The sequence below is a fragment of the Olea europaea genome, chromosome 2, assembly GCF_002742605.1.
Source record: "Olea europaea var. sylvestris chromosome 2, O_europaea_v1, whole genome shotgun sequence".
NCBI classification, from domain to species: Eukaryota; Viridiplantae; Streptophyta; class Magnoliopsida; order Lamiales; family Oleaceae; genus Olea; species Olea europaea.
Window position 1 is genome coordinate 15,900,983 of NC_036238.1, and position 12,771 is coordinate 15,913,753.

General features: G+C 31.4%; 2 long non-coding RNA genes across 2 annotated transcripts; one reads left to right on the plus strand and one right to left on the minus strand.

Annotated features, from left to right (window-relative positions):
• Positions 1 to 247: 247 nt before the first annotated feature.
• Positions 248 to 2,651, minus strand: LOC111412330. The gene is made up of 3 exons (XR_002706040.1): positions 2,579 to 2,651; positions 1,626 to 1,967; positions 248 to 757 (listed from the first exon to the last, which is right to left on the minus strand). It is a non-coding gene; the product is annotated as an uncharacterized LOC111412330 (long non-coding RNA).
• A 5,377-nt stretch (positions 2,652 to 8,028) lies between these two features.
• LOC111412343 lies at positions 8,029 to 12,389 on the plus strand. Its single transcript, XR_002706044.1, has 3 exons — positions 8,029 to 8,293; positions 11,313 to 11,387; positions 12,198 to 12,389. It is a non-coding gene; the product is annotated as an uncharacterized LOC111412343 (long non-coding RNA).
• Positions 12,390 to 12,771: the final 382 nt, after the last annotated feature.

Consider the following 12,771-nt stretch of genomic DNA (forward strand, 5'->3'; position numbering starts at 1 on the left):
TAAAATCATTCACCATAGCAGCATTTGGTTACTACAGGTAAATCCAAACTTCTTTTCACCATGATTTGGTTACTACAGGTAAATCCAAACTTCTTTTCACCATGATAGTTGAACATAGAAACTCACGGTTATCATATCAAACCATTTATGGAGAAAAATCATCCATAACAATAATTGACTAGAGAATCTTGTACATCAATTAAAGAACTCTAAAGATACATCAACGACAACATAAACATCATCGAAATGATCAACACTAATCAGTAGGTTAAAATATATACGAGGAAGAAAAAGAAGCAACAGTTAAAAAGAAAAAACTAACTACTAGATTAACATAAACTAGACTTCCTTCTTCAACTATTTTTAAGCACGTCATACAATATATCATTTATACAATATTATCATTCTTATACAACTTTTGCATCATACATTCGAATTTCCATCTTCGCCTATTCTTAAACACTCTTGATACAATATTATCATTCTTATACAACTTTTGACTCCACTCATATATTCAAATTTCTTTCTTTAACTATTTTTAAGCACGTATAATAAAATAATTAATATTACAAGTTTTGACTCCACCGTCAGATCTTCTTTTGGCAACTTAAATAGAGTTACTATTTATTAGATCCATTAGATAATCCAATGACAGAGTCACATCCTTTAGGCTCTTGTTTCTAACTTTCTCTCTGAATCCTTCTGCTATCCATAACAATATCAATTTCTTTGGCCTTGAGAAGTGAATGTATTTCCCCTACAAAAAGAAAATGATCATAATCAATTAACCATATACAATACGTAATGCAATTAAGATTTAATTTTAATTATCAGGGAGGAGGATATAGTCTGGCGCAAGCTGGGACACCTCATTAAAAAAAAAAAAAAAGATTTAATTTTAATTATAATAACGAGTTTGGACTTGTTCTCAGCAAGTGTGCACAGTTCACCCTTAAAAATGTGGGACCCCCTCCAACTTGTGTTGTATCATATAGATTGGGAACCACTTATCCCTCTAATACATACAAATCAAGATAAAGTAAAGACATCATTATAAATATCTATTACTAAAACAACCTAAATGCATATGAATATATAAGCTTCGTAAAATTATACTATTACATAGTAAAAAAAATGGAAAAATATATGAGCAATAAGTGGAGTCACAAATATTTATACTTCTTCACTAAAAAATCTGGACTTTTCAATTATGTACTTTTGAAATAAAACATTGTAGAATCAATAAAATCCTTTATGCTTGATACTAAAGTATAAAAAATCTAAAAACTATCGTACAAAATGACATCTAATTATACTATAAGCTGATATTTAAAATCCATTAACTGCATAGATTGACAAGCTGCATATTCTCTAACATCAGAACCACAAAAACCACATAAGCAAACCAACAATAACTACTTTAGTTCCTAAACGAAATCCCTCCAATTCATGGGGTTATCACGATTGGCATGTCTTCCAATAAATTTAAAAAAGCATAAATATCATAATAAAAACCTTCTAAAGATACTCATGCCAAGCCCTTTTTTCTAATGAAGACAAAATAAATATTTCCAATATTCAGTAAATTAACTTTCTAAATTTGCGTCTATATATAGGAGGTATACCTTAGAAACAGAGCACGAAGGTAGTAATATTTCCTATGCCGCCCATACCAATATCACATATTCTTCCACTCATGACACTTTGAGCACCGTCATTTTTCATAACAGTTTCCAAATGATGCACCGGGTCATTCGCATCAAAACAAAATTTATCCTCCACAATTAGTAAATTGCCAAGCCTCCCAAAAATGATGAAAGGTTGGGCCATTTTCTGGTAGAAGAAAATGGAAAGAAACTAGATCTGGATCAGATCTCTCTTTCTATGGTAGCAAAAACATGCTGCTTAAGTTATAGCCTTTTGAGAGTAGTGAAGTCAACAAATTACAGTGCGATCAGTTGTCCAACCTGTCCAAATAACAAATTGGATCGGTCGTAAGCATTTAATTAAGATAAGACCAACTCATAAGTAATAAACTACTTATTAGTAAAATAAGCAGCAAACTTTATTAAGTGCGGGTAGACAAAATACAGTTCAGTCCAATTTCCTTTATCACTAGACAAGAGGTTTTCTATTGGAGATTTTACACACACACACACAAAAAAAAAAAAAAAAAAAAAATCCAATTGTATTTGCTGAACCAAAAAATCCCATTTTACCACAAGTGGGTTGCTTCAAAATAAAAATAAAAATAAAACCCAACCACAAAATTATCAATTTTCCTAAAATTATCATTGTTTCAAGATCTACAATACGATGACCCAAAAAGGAAAAAAAAAGACTGCTGACTGGATCGCAAGGTATAGGGGAAGAAAATGATAATTCCAAGAAATTCATACCAGATCTCCAATACGATGAGCGAACAAAATTATCGTGCGAAATTAAAGCTTACATGTATAACTCTACATAAAATTACACATTTCTAAAACTCGAAAAGAAGAAGAGACATATTTCAGTTGAAGCCCCCAACTGGGAAAAATCTATCCTCATACGTCTCCAATAAGTGGGTATTTTTTACCTGATTTAATGGAGTTGAAGCCAATGGTGGCGTTGAAGACAGAAAAGGGTGGAGGAGTGAGGCGTGAGCTTTATTTCTTCAGACTTTAGGGTTTCGTCTCCTTTTAACCATTTTATATTAGGAAAATTGCACTAGAAGTTCTAAATCTTTAAAATATTAGCAGACTTTCATCACATTTTTGATTTGCTATGGTCATCACCCTTAATCTTTTCAAACGTTATAAATGAATCCCTTTTAGACGATTTCCAACCACACTACTGCAGTTTGAATATTTTAAAAAATGGTAAAAGAGTAAATTTCCATATATCACATAAAATAATAAATAAATTAAAAAAATAAGAAATAAAAAAGGCAGCCCCTGTCTTCTTCCTCTCACCTACCCCCAACTCAAACCCAAAGTCCACACCAACCACCGCCATCATCAATGCTACCTCCACCTAAATTCAATTCACCAGATTAGGAAATTGGGATTCCAAAGGCTAATGCTGCCATCTACCAAACCACCAGCAATGAGGCCAAGAGGAAACTCCTCAGAGTTGGCAGGACCTTTTCCCTAGGAAATTCGATTGAAGCGCTCGGAGCTGGGGACAATACCGGCCAAGATCAGTTGACGATCATTGGACATAAAGTCAAGCTCAAAGATGTTGAGATTTGTGGAGGAATTAAACTGCAGATCCACCGTCCCGGGCATTGTTCCGATCACCATGTACAGTCCCTTCGGCGTGAAAAAGGAGTCGAGGTCGATCTGTTCACCCCTTTCATATACACACCATCACCCCTTGAAAATTCAATTCTCTACGAACACGTGGTGTATATAGAAAGAGAAAGGGATATTCAGATTTATAAATGTAGAAGAATTGTATGTATAGATCTAAGTTTCGACCCTTTTTTAGAGTGATACGCAGGTGGAGGTAGCGATGATGGTGGCGGTGGTTGGCGTGGGTTTTGGATTTGAGTAGGGGGTGAAGTGAGAGAAAGAAGATAGGGGTTGTGTTTTTTTATTTTCTTATTTTTTTAATTTAATTATTATTTAATGTGATAAATGAAAATTTACTCTTTTCCCCCTTTTAAAATATTAAAAATGTGGTAAAAGTTAAATTTTTTGCCTAACTAATGAAATTGTGGATGAAAACAGTCCAAAAGAGCTTCATCTACAACGTTTGAAAATGTTAGAGGTGACGATTGCAACAATTCTAATGTTTAAGAAAAGTCTGCTAATGTTTCAAAAAATTTTGATTTCTGCTGCAAATTTCCGCATTATATATTTGTTAGATCACATGGACGCTAGCATAATTTACAATTCAATACGCATCAAAAGGGAAGCCACTTGCATTGTGTCCCTATTTGGTACAAATTAAAATCATTTTAATATAAATTCTTGTCATCATTTACTTTATATTCTTTTTCATTATTATTTTTACAATACTCATTTTTAACCGTACATTTTTCATTAAAATAATATTACATAGAAATCAATTTTTTTCTTTTTTACTATACATTTTTCATCAATTACTATTTCATAATACATTTCTTCAAATTAATGAAGCTCAAACAAGGCCTACGTGTTGTTTGATGTTCATTGTAAAGAGAAATTAAGGGAAAATAATATTTTAAACAATACTTTTATGAAGAATGCGTGATTAAAAAGTATAAAAAATGTATATATACGTGCAAAATATTTTATTGTGTGAATATATGTTAAAAAATTAAAATGAGTATTAAAAATAAAGAGAGACAAACAATGGTTAAATTAAAGTTAATAATTAATTTTAATTACACATAAAATTAACAACTTTTCAAACACGCGTTTTATCAACTTTTATTAAAATCTAATAAAATTTTAATTTTAATATCTAAGTAAGCAGGCTAAATACTTTTTTCTTCACAAACTACTAGCTAAAAGACACGTGACTAAACATTCAACTTTAAAAAATACATTAAGAAGGAATTAAATGAAAAGAGCAATACAAATTTTGTCCTTTTGTTTTAATTGAAAGCAAGGGAATAATCAACATGAACAATACCTTGTCTGGGTCGAGTCTAATAGTTTTCTAGTAAGTCATTGATTGTTTTCTCTATATCTACCAAAATTAAATTAATATACATACACAACCACCCAATCCAACCACCAATCGAAAACCCGAATCATTTTCTCATTCTCTCCTCCTCTTCTCTTCTCTTTATCATCTACATTATCTCCTTCCCCTTTCTAACATCTTCCTTCTTCCTTCCATCTCTTTGTCTTAGCTATTGAAAACTTTCGTTGGAGACCACCACAATTGTCTTTGCTATGATGACGAGTTGCCTTCGTAGTGCGACATCGTCGTTGTAGTGCAATATGTGCAGTGACGATGTTGTTTATGAGCGACGCTCATGTCGCTGTCGTCGCCGTTGTAGCAACGAATGATAGGGGGATTTGGGGAAAACTTGGTTGCAATCTGGCATTGGAGTCTTGTTGGTTTTGTGATTTTTTTTTTGTTCGCAATTAGGGAAAATTTGGTTACGATGGTGCCAAAAAAATTGGTGAGAGTTGGTGTTGGAAAAATTGGTTTTAATTAGTTGGTTTAACCAACTTTTGACCAATTAATTTAGTGGGTCCCGTTAATCGGAAATAAGATTTCTTTGGTCGAATGTGTTCTACTCCATGAGTAGATTAATATGGTATATTGTGACATTTTCGAGTTCTCACTATTGTGCTCATTTTGGCCCTGAACAACTACCTAATGGTTTATTACCAGGTGGGAGATCTGCCAATTTTCAGGTATGATTCTGCATAATAGAATCAATTTCACTATTGATAGCCTCTTTCCAGAATGGAGTTTCTGGACTAGATATTGCTTCACTGAATGTCCTGGGCTCATTTTCTAACATATAAGTTAAAAAATCTGGACCAAAAGATGTAGATGTTTTGGTTCTTTTGCTGCGTCTTGGTTCTTCATCACTTTGAGGATTACTAATTGCAGAATCATAAGTTCGTTTTTGTGGGCTTATTTCTTTCCTATCTTTACAAGGAAATTTGTCCTCAAAAAATACAGCATTCCTAGATTCTGATAGTATTTTCATGTATATCCGGAATGTCAGACTTATGTACGAGAAATCGATAAGCACTACTGTTATTAGCATATCCAATCGTTGTATCTTGGAAAATGAGTGCTACAATACTGTTAGTACCAGTGTGGGGCATTATCGTTTTAAGGAGAAAGGGTCGAACTCTTGTCTCAACCGTTCAAAACCATCCAAACGTCGTTACTCTACCCAAATATAAATTACGGTAACACTATTATTTGCTATTATTTATCAACAGTTGGTTGGTTGCGTGCAGTTGGTGGTAGTGGCTGTGGTGGTCATGTTGGCCGCGCTCATGAGGTGGTGGCGATGAAGGTAATTTTGTTGGGGTGGGTTTTGATGGTTGTGTCCAATTGGTAGGGGTGGTGTCAACAGTGCTCTGAGGTGGCGGTGATGTTGGTAGTGCTAGTTCTTTTTTGGGGTGATTTTTGTTGGTTGTGTTATCAGTTTGTGGTGGTGGCAGTTTTTTGGGGTGAGTTTTAATCGTAACATACAATTTGTTAAGTGTTCAACAATTAATTTAATAATTTGTGATTGAGAAATAATTTGTCTAATTATTTGATAATTTGTAACGTAATTTGTGGCTTAAAATTAATATGTGACATATTAATTTGATAATTTGTGATCAATAGATAAATTATGACTTATAAAATTTTTGATTCGTGACCTATAAATTTTTTTGTAAGTGATCGAGAAATAATTTGTGATCGAGAAATAATTTGTGACCAATTAATTCAATAGTTCGTCGCCAAATTGTATAGAATTGTGATATTAATATAAAATATATTTTTAATTAATTATTTCATAGATAAAATTTAATAATATTTGATTTTTGAAATTTTAAAACATTTTTCTTAATTTTGAAATAGGTTATAGTTAACTCTTAGATATGAAATTTTGCCATGTATTTATTTAAAGATAGAAGTTTTATTTGTGCATTAAATTTTTATTAAGATAAATATTTAGTTATCATGACTTAACTAAATCTTGTCACATTGTCTGTTGATAAATAAATAAATGGAGAAATACATGTAGCACAACCAAATTAATTTTTGTTTTTATTATTTTATTTTGCTACAGGACAACGCTTAACTCCTGTTTGACTCTCAAAATTTTAACCCTCATTTTTTAAGAACTTTTTTCAACCACACATTTTATACAATATTTTATCAATTTTTTAACCACATATTTCTTCAATTCTTATTAAAATCTATTAAAAACTTGATTTTTAACCTAAACGGAGTGTGGTTTAATCTTCAATGTCAACAAACTATCTTCAATATTTTAGGGTCGTTCCATGTAGTCTAAACCATTACATATTTAATGCTTACTTTGATGTATAAAATATCACATTCTTCAACAAAATACTCACAAATTAATTTCAATATCTTAGGGGATCTTCAATAGAATACAACGACTCACCATTTATTTTCGTTATTTTTGATGTTTGTCTCTTGTAAGTTGCTCACATGATTTTTAGTTGATTCTTTGCATTTTATTTTTTCAACATACAAGTTTGCTTGAAACCAATTCACGAGAAATGGCAAAATTGGATCCATCCATGGTTACCAATGAAGATGACGCAGATCAATGTAAGAAACTCGTTCACAGTTGGCGGAGGCACGGCCAAGTTAATGTCTTCTCACGCATTTTCATATTAAGTAATCAATTAATACACATATTTTTTATATAACGCTTTTTTTTGTGCCATTGTGTCTTACTTCATAGATTAGAAAAAGAAAAGAAAACACCCTATGTATCTTATTTTGTTGCCGTTATGTCTCCTACCTTCTTAAATTAAAATAAGTAAAGAAAACTTCCCATGCATCCTATTGTATTGCAATTCCATCTTCATTGGTTCCAACACATTTTTTGTGGACCTCTTCGATCATTCTCTTCACCTAACCTCTTAGCCCACTATTTATCAACATTTTTCCTGACGTGATTACTTATCATCTCTAACATTAGAATGATTGTAGTCCCCTAGTTGAGACTTTACTAAGCTATTCAATTGGATTGTGCTGTGTGTACACCATGATGTACACAAAGTTTGGAACCCCTTCAAGTGAAGGGGTATAAGCTGATGGTGTGCACACACCATTGTCTTATTCAATAACTCACTCCAATCTATGTCTGAACATCGTGCCAGACTGTACAATCCTCTTGGAGTATGGTCACCATGACACTAAAAGGTAACGGGCTTTGGGCTTTTTCTTTTGTCCAGTTCACATTTTGTTTTCAAGCTGGGTTAAGGGCTTTAAGCCTGTCAAGGATGTAAGTACCCAAAGTTCTGGGCCCAGCTTCTTATTTGTCCATTTTTGTTTTTCTAATTTGACTTTGAGCCGTTCAAAGTGGCCTTTTAAGCCATTTTGCAATAACCCTAACAAACCAAAAAGGAGTACATTGCTCCTGTGAAAAGAGAGATATCATAGCTCTATTTTTCGCTGTGGCAGAACGAAATGGTTCAAGGATTCATCCATTTCAAGAGGCTAGGCAATTTATTGATTAGAGAAGGAAAATTTTGTTTGGATACAAATGATCGGATCCTCAGTTTGGAAACAGTAAGGAAAAATGGAGGTGTGGACAATGAGATCGGTGGAACACTCTTTGTTCTTGGTATGGGACGGTATAGGAATATTTAAATCTCAGGTACTGCTCTTACTCTTTCATTCTATTTCAGTTTAATTATTTATTTTTATTTGGAAAATCGGATTTTTGGAGGTATGTTTGTGTTATTTGTTCATTTTGTAAAACTTATGGCTTATGAGTTGGTTCCTCTTCTAGATCCCGCTACCTTTTCATGAGAATAGGATTGCTTATAAACCGGCGTTATCATATATTATTGTATTGTTTGGCTGGGAGTCAGCTTTTATGCTTACTGATGCAAATGTGGGTAATTGGCTGATGAATCATTTTTTTAGCCTTGGACAATATTTTTGTATGAATTTATCTAGTGGCACATAATGGGGTGTATCGAATGGTGTACATTTTACTTGTGAGATTCATGTGAAAAAAATGATATTTTATTTGAGTAGATCTCTCGTCCATATAAGTGGGGTGTACACTATTAGATACATCCCGATATACCACTAGCAAAATCGATGTTGTATACACAAATTAATAGAAGTGTTAATTTTGAATTTTCCTACCCGACCCATTAACCCAAAATTTGTCGGAGGAAATAGTGGAGGAAATGGTAGCTAATGGCTGCCCTACACGACCACTTTTTCAAGGAAATAGTGGCCAATGGCCGGATTCAAAGAGGCCTTTGACCAGTAAAAAAAAAAAAAAAATTAAAATCTTGAAAATCAACAAAAATCAAGAGAAACCCAAATTTATGTTTACCATATGAAAAAGAAATAGAAGAGAATAAGGAGAGTGGAAAATTACTGTAGTACCATAAACCCAAGCATCGACAAAAAAGGAAAAACAAGAGACCCAGTTGGCTATTTCTTTCTGAAGAAGGTAAGATTTTCATACCAAGAAAAAATATGTTTTTATTTTATTTTTTGGAAAAAAAGCATGATTATATATATATATATATGTTGAGAAATCCTTGTGTAAATATGAAATTTGGGTAAGAATATTGTTTGGGAAGGCAAAAATTGAGTGGAGATTGTCGGAAATGGAGTTTTCCGACTATCTTCACGGTAAAACGTGGTTGGGGCCGTCTGGGCGCCCACCCCAATTGACTGGACCATCCGTTATTTGGGTCGTGGGCTTATAATTTTTTTATTTATTTCCCGTAATTATTGAAGTTAATTGAATAATTATTAATTTTTTATATTGTGTTCTCTAATATTTAATTATTTATTTGAATTGTTTAATTTTAATGTATATTATGTATTTAAAATTATTTATTTGAAATGTAAGATATAAATGTTTTATTATTTATCGAAATATTTATCTGTTGTTAATTTAGATCAATTTATTATTTTATATTAAGTAATAGTAAAATAATTAAAAGAAATAATTACATATTAAATAAGTAATATATATAAAGAATTTAAATAAATATTTAAATATTTGTAAAATAATAAAAATAATTAAATTTGAAAATTAAAATAGCAATAAAATTAATTTTTTGCAAAGTAATTAAAATAAATTTGTAAATATGAAATAAGTATTATGCGTAAAAAATTAAAATAAGTATTTAAACATTCATTAAAAATAAAAAATTAAATTAAGTGTTAGAAAAAATAATTAAAATATTAAAATAAACGTTCAAACTAAGTATTAGTAAAATAATTAAATATTAAATAAGACATATATATATATATATATATATATACACACACACACACCAAAGAGAGGGGGGTCCTGAAAAATGTTAGTATTTCAAGGATTATAAGAAGGTTATAAGGCGGTTACAAATCAAATTATAAAAGCCCTACTCAGTACTCTTCTTAATTGAAATATCTTTTGATAAGATAATATCCTTTTTTTTTAAACTTTTATTTGAAATTAAAAAAATATGCCATCTGAGATATATGAACTTGTGCCTAACTCCATTATTGCAAGGACACCACTGGCACTCCCTTAACAAAAATTCTTAAAACAGTGATCCTTTTCCCCTTTCTATGCGTTTCACTAGCTTTTCCACTAGGCCTTTACGCTTTTGAAGGGTCACTCAGGGCTTATTTTAAAAACAGTTTAAACTTTAACTTGGAGTTAAGACATGCTCTTATTATATACTCAGCATGAAACATAAAACTTTACAAATAATTTACAGAAACAAAAAAATCTTATAAATAACATTTGTTCTTTAAAGATATGGGACTAATATTGATTATTAGTACCATATTTTAGAACAATAAAACATACATACCGGAATGATCCATCAGTAGTTTAAAAACATAAATATATATATTTTTAGGATATTATCATATCTAAGAATAAAAACAATTAAGAATTTCCCTTTCGGGAAAGAGAGAAAATTAGAACATGTTTCAAAGAAACAAAGAACTTTTATTATTTTTCTCTATTCTGTGTGTTTACAAGTGAAAGAATGACTTCTGATATAGGAAAGAAAAAGGAAGAAAACGTGTTTTTCAAAAGCAAAGAATCTTTGCTTTTTCAAAAACGTCAAAAAGAAAACAGTAAAAAGTTTAATTATCAAATCTTACTTTATAAAACAGTAAGATTCGTTACAAATTTTTCAAACAGTAAAAAGTTTGTCTCTCGTACAATAATTTCTGATCTTTTTGAAAGTTTGCCAAGTGTCTCTTTTCCAACTAAGTCTTTCTTTGTATGATCAGATCTTTCTTGAACCCTTATCTTATTTCATAATTGTGTCGGCCAATGCTGTCTAAAGATGCTCCTCCATCAGTATAGTTTTCTGAATTATTGTCCTCTTCTGTATTATTCTCATAATCTTCTTTAAGATCAATTTTCTTTTTGCCTTTGTTTTTCTTCTTTATCTGCAACTTCTTTTTTTTTGAGGTCTTTTGTTTAACTAGTTGCTGTAATTCTTCAATTTTATCAAACATTTCTTTCAATCTTTTTATATCTGATTGAGTAATTTGATCTGGATCTTGTGATTATTGAAATGATTCTGATATAAGATTAACTGGGCTTTTCTGTTTTAAATCTATTGGACTAATTAATCTAGTAGCATAATTTACAGTCTGCTGAGTCTGTTCTTCAGTAATTTTATTTTCTGTAACAGGATTTTCAGCCTGTTGAGTCTGATTAAATTGAAAAGTAGGAGAATCAACAGCCTCCTGAGTCTGTTGGGCTTTTGGTAAGTCCAAAACCATAAACGGATTTGTTAAGTCTTTACCAGCTACCGTTTGAGCTGGACTAGCTATAGACTTCTTGGGCTCTATAGTAACTGAAACTGTCTGAAAATCTGAATTTAGAATTTTTATTTTAATAATTTTTTGTTCTAGATCAGAAATCTTCTTTTGTAAAAATAATTTTTTTTGTTGTAAAATCTGATTTGATTCATTTAAAATTTTAAAATTTCTAGTCATGCATTCACAATATTGACAAAAATTTGATGAAAAAAATGTTTCAAATCAGCCATTAGATTTTTCATCAAATTTTTGTCAACATTGTGAATGCATGACTAGAAATTTTAATACATTTTCTCCTAAAAAAATTTATCTTTTTCCCAATATTTTAATACATTTTCTCCTAAAATTTCTAATTTTTCTAGTTTACTAATCATGTTTTCTATATCTTGTTCTGTTACTAACAAATTATATATTTTTTCAATTTCTACAAAATTTAAACATATTTCTTCTTCTTCATAATATTCTTCTAAAAAAATTTTTAATTTTAAATTGTTTTTATTCTTAGATATGATAATATCCTAAAAAAAATATATTTATGTTTTTAAACTACTGATGGATCATTCCGGTAGGTATGTTTTATTGTTCTAAGATATGGTACTAATAATCAATATTAGTTCCAAATCTTTAAAGAACAAATGTTATTTATAAGATTTTTTGTTTTTGTAAATTCTTTGTAAAGTTTTATGTTTCATGCTGAGTATATGATAAGAGCATGTCTTGACTTCAAGTTAAAGTTTTATGTTTCATGCTGACAGTGTCGCTGGTCCGGATGGCTTCTCATCCCTATTCTTCCAGCATTGCTGGGATATCATTCAGGAGGATGTTTACAGGGCGGTATTGGATTTCTTTGATGGTAGTCATCTTCCACGGGGTTTTGCTGCTACTTCTATTGTCTTGCTACCTAAGAAGGATGGTGCTTGCAGATGGACTGAATTCATACCAATCAGTTTATGCACAGTGTTCAATATTCATACCAATCAGTTTATGCACAGTGTTCAATAAGATTATTACTAAGCTTTTGAACACTCGGTTGAGTACACTGCTACCGCGCATTATTTCCTCTCCACAGAGTGGTTTCATCCCAGGCCGTCTGATTGGAGATAATGTTTTATTGGCTCAGGAGCTTCTCTACACTTTGGATGATAGAGTACGAGGGGGAAACACTATGCTGAAGTTAGACATGGCTAAAGCATATGATCGCATGGACTGGGGCTTCATTTATTCTATATTGGAGGCATTTGGATTTGATCAGATCTGGATTGACAGAATCAGGCGGTGCGTTTCGGAGTGTCGTTTCTCCGTACTCCTAAATGGCCGCCCATGTGGTTT